The 6,963-nt window shown below is 33.7% G+C and overlaps 1 protein-coding gene across 3 annotated transcripts in view; it reads left to right on the top strand.

The window, feature by feature from the left end:
• The window catches only part of LOC107020922 (scarecrow-like protein 13), a 10,885-nt gene continuing 3,922 nt past the window's right edge, over window positions 1-6,963 (top strand). The window contains exons 1-2 of one of the 3 annotated variants that reach the window (XM_027917182.1): window positions 61-263; window positions 6,491-6,600. The gene's annotated coding sequence lies outside the window, so the exon portion shown is untranslated. Of the gene's footprint in view, window positions 264-2,644; window positions 2,664-6,490; window positions 6,601-6,963 lie in introns of those variants that run through there. The other 2 variants (XM_015221449.1, XM_027917181.1) reach the window with 2 other exon arrangements.

Genomic DNA, 6,963 nt, shown 5'->3' with positions numbered 1-6,963 from the left:
TTTCAAGTAGTTATCTCCGAGAAACCAGCTCTTTATATTTCATCACAACTTTTTTTTTTCTTTATTGTAAGATTTTTTCAATTAATTTGTTTGTTGACTATATAATAAGCATAAAAAACTGTCAATACACTTTCATTTCTTCAGTCATCATAAAACAGAAGACCCCTTTTTCCCCCTTCTTCTCTTGTATTTGGCAGAAAAAGAAAAGTCCATTTGGAAAAAAGATCTTGAATTCATCAAAAAGATTCAATCTTTTTTATGAGGTTTGTTTTCTTTTCTTCCTTTGTTTATTGGGTTTCTTAAATCTTGATTTTATTTGACTATTTGTAGTTGGTGTTGTTTGATTTTGTATGGAGCTTTTGATTAGTCTAATTAGTGATTTAATTGCTTATTATGTGTAAGTTGTTGACTTTGTTTATGAGTTTTGATTAATTTTGTGTTTAGTTGAATGGAAGGTTTGTTCTTTACTTTACTGTCTTGAATGGAAATTTTATGTTTCCGCATATATGAAGTTTGGAGTTACTCTTGTTTTCCCTTTTTTTGGTTGGTGGGGCGGATTCAAGATTTGAACTTTATGTGTTAAAGTTTGAATTTTTATCTCAATTTATTTGATTTATAATGGAGTTATTAGTTAAATGCAAGCTTTTGACTTTGTTTATGGTTTAATTAAGTTAGTCTTGAAATCAAAGGTTTGTCCTTTGCTTACAGTTCTGGATGAAAAGTTTCTGTGACTTTTGTATATATGAAGCTGTTCATTTGAAGCCCTTTTTTGGTGTGTGGGTGAAGGCGGATTTGAGATTTGAATTTATGGGTTCAAGTTCGAATTTTTATGACAATCTGTTTGATTTACTGCGTTTGAAATTTATCACTTGTACTTGTATAGTGAATATTTTAACGCATATATAAGGTTTAAGCCAAAGCTACGGGGTTGAAATGAACTCGTACTTTTGTGTGCTGCATCTGCTCTTGTTTGTGGGGTGGGGCAGAGAGGGAGCTACATGATCAGAACTCAGAAGGGGTTCATTTAATTCCTGTTAGTTGGAAGAATATACCATGAGAATAGAGTAAATTTTAATCCCCTTTGAATTAGGAAGCTTCTAGTGTATTGCGTGTTCAAATCTTAGGTGTGACGTTCTTGTATTTTTTAAATTTTCCTTGTTAGAACTTTTTTTTAAATTCCTCTTTATGTATATGCTAAATCTCGCTCTTTATGTTGGTCGGTAAGAGAGATATTGATATTGGTCCCATAGTATTGATTCCCCACTTTTGCTTATGTTAATTATTCTTGATCTTTATGTTTGGTCGATAAGATGGATGTCAATATTGATTCCTATCTTTTGCTTATGTCAATTATTCTTGATCTTTATGTTTGGTCGGTAAGATGGATGTCAATATTGATTCATATCTTTTTATATGTCAATTCTGCTCTTACACCTGTAAAGTAAATTTTTTTTTGTCTTTTGAGTAGTCTAGTGTCGGAGATGGGATTTTCGCCAAAGGTTCATCATCTACTGTATACATACAATAAAAAATAATGATAAAGGCTCTCTAGCTCTGACCCTGGAGTGGTCATTCATGTTTCTTCTTCATGGTATGAGAAAACATTTTAACATTAAGGATTTCTAGTCTGTGTTACCAATTTTTTCGGAAGGGTTCAAATTTTCAGTATTTGTTAGAAATTTGGTTGTGAGTTTGTCGCTGATATTGCTAACACTTCATTACGAAAATTTGATTGCTTGTGAATTAGAGAAATTGCTCATGAATAAGAAAAAGATATGAGATGATTCGGCATACACGTGCACGTGCAAGATTATAATTTATTATTTCGACATTTCCCAATTCTGTAATGTTAAAGATCATATGAATAGCATGCACGTGCCCAGAAACTAGTAGTCTAAATAAATGCAAGAGTAATCATTTCACTCTACTTGGAATGATTACTCTTGCATTTATTTAGACTACTAGTTTCTCGGCACGTGCGTGCACGTGCATGCTAAATCATGTCATATAATTTTCTAGAAACACCTTCATCATTTCACTCTTCTTGGAAGTTTCAAAAAAAATCATTTCACTCTACTTGGAATGATTACTCTTGCATTTATTTAGACTACTAGTTTCTCGGCACGTGCGTGCACGTGCATGCTAAATCATGTCATATAATTTTCTAGAAACACCTTCATCATTTCACTCTTCTTGGAAGTTTCAAAAAAAATCATTTCACTCTACTTGGAAAGAATATTGTGAACTGACGGGGCGACTATACAAATATTCAAAACATGAAGGTGTTTTTAGAAAACTATATGGCATGCTTCGCATACACGTGCACGCACGTGCCAAAACACTAGCCTAAATAAAATCTAGAGTAGCCATTTCACTTTACTTGGAAAGAATGGTGTGAGTGAACTGACAAGGGAAAAAAAACATGACCAAATAGACTATGAGTAGGAATAGAGACACTTCCCACGTGTTGCCAACAAACTGTGATCTACAATATTGCAGGAGGGCAAGTTCAAGTAGATATCTCCAAGAAACCAGCCCTATATAAGAAGCACCCAAAACTCTCAGAGGTGATATCTTTAATCTTCTCTTGTATTTAGCAGAAAACAAAATTCTCTCTGGAAACAAAATCTTGAATTCATCAAAAAGACTTCAATCTTTTTAAGGTTCTTTGATTCTTTCCCTTTGACTATTGGTACTAGCTAGATTTTAAATTTTGTATGGAGTTTTGATTAGTCCAAGTAGTGATTTAACTTCCTACAAAATGCAAGTTCTTAACTTTGTTTATCGTTTAATTAATTTTCTGTTTTAATCTTGAAAATTAAAGGTCTGTTCTTTCTTTGCTTTTTGAATGGAAATATTCTGTGACTTTTGTGTATATGAAGCTGATTATTTGAAGTTCCTCTTTTTGTTCTTTCCCTTTTGGTTTGTGGCAGAGACGATCCATGATTTGACGCTGATTGTTTGCTTCCTATCTTTTTGTGTCTTCTTGCTCTTAATGTTGGGAGTAAGAGGTTTTTGTCTTTTGAGTAGCCCGGTGGCAGAGGTAGGATTTTCATCTAGGGGTTTGTGGTTTATTATCTATATATGTGCATAAAGAAAACCATGTGACATGATTTGGCATACAAGTCAACACAGGTGCTATACTAGTATGCTGTCTCTAAGTTTCCTAAGTCTGTGAAGTTAAATATAATATTTTTCAAAAATATATGACATGATTCTGCATAAACGTGCAACACACGTGCTGAGAAACTAGCGTAAATTAAAACAAGAATAATCGTTAATAGACACTTCCCATGTGGTGCCATCAAACTGTGGGCTACAATATTGGTGGAGGCACAGTTCAATTAGATATCACCAAGAAATGATCCCTTTGTTTGACTATATAACAAGCACCAAAAACTTTCAGAAACCATAGCTTCAATCTTCTCTTGTATTTAGCAGAAAACGGAAGTCTCTCTGGAATTAAAAATCTTGAATTCATCAAAAAGACTAGGATCTTCTTAAGATTTGTAATACAATTTGATTCGACTCTTGTTTCTTCATAAAAAAGGCTCAAATCTTTTGAAAGTTTTTTGATTCTTGTTTCTCTTGACTCTTGGTACTAGCTAGTTTTTGATTTTGTATGGAGTTTTGATTAGTCTAAGTAGTGATTTAATCATTTAATTGCCTATTAAATGCAAGTTCTTAACTTTGTTTATGGCTTAACTAAATTTCTATTTCAATCTTGAAAATCAAAGGTTGTTTTTTGCTTTTTGAAAGAAAACTACATGACATGATTCGACATACATGTGCGACACTGGTGCTGAGAAACTAATCTAAAATAAAGACAAGATTAATCATTGCACTCGACTTGGATAGAATATTGTGAACTGACTGGGGAAATGACCAAATAAACTATGACTAGTAATAGACACTTCCCCGGCGGTGTGTCTACAATATTGGTGGAGGGGCAGTTCAAGTAGTTATCTCCAAGAAACCAGTTCTATATAACAAGCACCAAAAACTTTCAGAGACCATTTCTTCAATCTTCTCTTGTATTTAGCAGAAAACAAGTGTATCTTGAATTCATAAAAAAAACTTGATATTTGTAGGGTATGTAATACCATTTAGCTTGATTCTTTCTTCTTCATAAAAAAAGACTCAAATCTTTTGAAGATTCTTTTTATTCTCGTCTCTCGTTGACTATTGGTACAAGCATTAATTTTCATTTTTTACTTCATTTAGTAGTTGAAGATATTGAATTAATCTTGTAGTGCATTAGGCGGCATCTTTGCTTGCTCTTTTCTTGAGGTGAGTTGGTTACATTCTATCTTTTCTATTGAGTCTTCCCTCAATCAGGTACCTAAACCAACTTCATAGATTATCACTTTTTCCCCCCTTTGTTCCTCCCTTGATATGTCTGACGAATTAGAGGTCTACTTCTGAAGAGGTAAGGAATGTCTTTCTCCCCACTGTGTGTGTGTCTGTTGTTTCATCATATTCACCACAGTTCATATCGATATAGGCGTAGTATTTTGGTGAACGACTGGCCGTACAATGTGAGATATAAATCTCTATGGAGTTTGTGATGTTCTGATTTGATGAACTGTCCATTGTCTTTATGGTATTTGAACCTAGATGAATGATAATAGGCTCGAGGTGCTGTTTGTGGTATCTGTTTATTGTATTTGACACTGCACTGTTTTTACAGTAGCTTTGTATTTTAACATGTTGTAGCAGTCAGCAGGTCTCAAAGTTACTGATCTCAAAACATGAAGGCACTTTTAGAAAATTATATGATATGATTCAGCATGCACGTGCACGCACGTGCCGAGAAACTAGTAGTCTAAATAAATGCAAGAGTAATCATTTCACTCTACTTGGAAAGAATATTGTGAACTGACAGGACGACTATACAAAGAAGGTGTTTTTAGAAAACTATATGACATGCTTTGCATACACGTGCGTGCACGTGCCAAAACAGTAGCCTAAATAAAAATTAGAGTAGTCATTTAACTCTACTTGGAAAGGACAGTGTGAACTGACAAGGGAAAAAAACATGAACAGATAGACTATGAGTAGGAATAGACACACTTCCCATGTGTTGCCAACAAACTGTGATCTACAATATTGTGGGAGGGCAAGTTCAAGTAGTTATCTCCAAGAAACCAGCCCTATATAAGAAGCACCCAAAACTCTCAGAGACCATTTCTTCAATCTTCACTTGTATTTAGCAGAAAACAAGTCTCTCTGGAATAAAAATTCTTGAATTCATCCGAAAGACTCGGATCTTCTTAATATTTGTAATACCATTTGATTTGATTCTTGCTTCTTCATAAAAAAGGCTCAATCTTTTGAAGGTTCTTTGATTCTTGTTTCTCTGACTCTTTGTACTAGCTAGTTTTTGATTTTGTATGGAGCTTTGATTAGTCTAAGTAGTGATTTAATCATTTAATTACCAATTAAAAGCAAGTTCTTAACTTTGTTTATGGCTTAATTAAATTTCTGTTTTAATCTTGAAAGTCAAAGGTTTTTTTTTTTTGCTTTTTGAATGAAAACTATATGACATAATTCGACATACACGTGCGACACCCGTGCTGAGAAACTAATTTAAAAGAATGACAGATACCACGTGCTGTTTGTGATATCTGTTTATTGTATTTTACACCGCACTGTTTTTACAGTAGCTGTGTATTTTAACATGTTGTAGCAGCCAGCAGGTCTCAAAGTTACTGATCTCAAAACATGAAGGCATTTTTAGAAAATTATGTGACATGATTCAGCATGCACGTGCACGCACCTGCCGAGATAGTAGTCTAAATAAATGCAAGAGTAGTCATTTCACTCTACTTGGAAAGAATATTGTGAACTGACGGGACGACTATTCGAATGAGGTGTTTTTAGAAAACTATATCACATGCTTCGCATACGCGTGCGTTGCACGTGGCAAATCACTAGCCAAAATAAAAACTAGAGTAGTCATTTCACTCTACTTGGAAAGAATAGTGTGAACTGACAGGGGAAAAAAAACATGAACAAATAGACTGAGTAGGAACAGAGACACTTCCCACGTGTTGCCAACAAACTGTGATCTACAATAATGCGGGAGGGCAAGTTCAAGTAATTATCTCCAAGAAACCAGTCCTATATAAGAAGCACCCAAACTCTCAGAGATGATATTTAGCAGAAAACAAAATTCTCTCTGGAAACAAAATCTTGAATTCATCAAAAAGACTTGTATCTTTTTAAGGTTCTTTGATTCTTTCCCTTTGACTATTAGTACTAGATATAAATTTTTGTAGAGTTTTGGTTTGTCTAAGTAGTGATTTAACTTCCTATAAAATGCAAGTTCTTAACTTTGTTTATCGTTTAATTAACTTTCTGTTTTAATCTTGACAATTAAAGGTTTCTTCTTTGCTTTTTGAATGGAAATTTTCTGTGACTTTTTTGTGTATATGAAGCTGATTATTTGAAGTTTCTCTTTTTTGTTCTCTCTTTTGGTTTGTGGCAGAGACGATCCATGATTTGATGCTGATTATTTGCTTCCTATCTTTTTGTATCTTCTTGCTCTTAAAGTTGGGAGTAAGAGGTTTTTGTCTTCTGTGTAGTCCGGTGGTGGAGGTAGGATTTTCATCGAGGAGTTTGTGGTTTATTATCTATATATATGCATAAAGAAATAAGTGTTATTTTCCAATGAATGGTCCTGTAGATCCGCCCCCCCTAGTAGGCGATTCTTGTTTCTTCTTCAGGGTATGAGAAAATGTTCTACATTTGTTGGATGGATATGTTGTTTTCAATTTCATGAAAATAGTTTTTGTCTTTTCAGCCTTTTCCTCCTCCTTTTGGATCTGCTAATTTCCCTTAAGTTAACATAAAATTGATCCCACATGTTAAAGTCATTACTGTATTGATTAACTTTTCAGTAATTCATGATCTGAATATTTCAAGTTCGTTTTTTTCGTCTATTTCATATATATATATATA

Source organism: Solanum pennellii, chromosome 5 (genome assembly GCF_001406875.1).
Source record: "Solanum pennellii chromosome 5, SPENNV200".
Taxonomy (NCBI): Eukaryota; Viridiplantae; Streptophyta; class Magnoliopsida; order Solanales; family Solanaceae; genus Solanum; species Solanum pennellii.
This window is presented reverse-complemented; position numbering and strand designations above follow the sequence as displayed.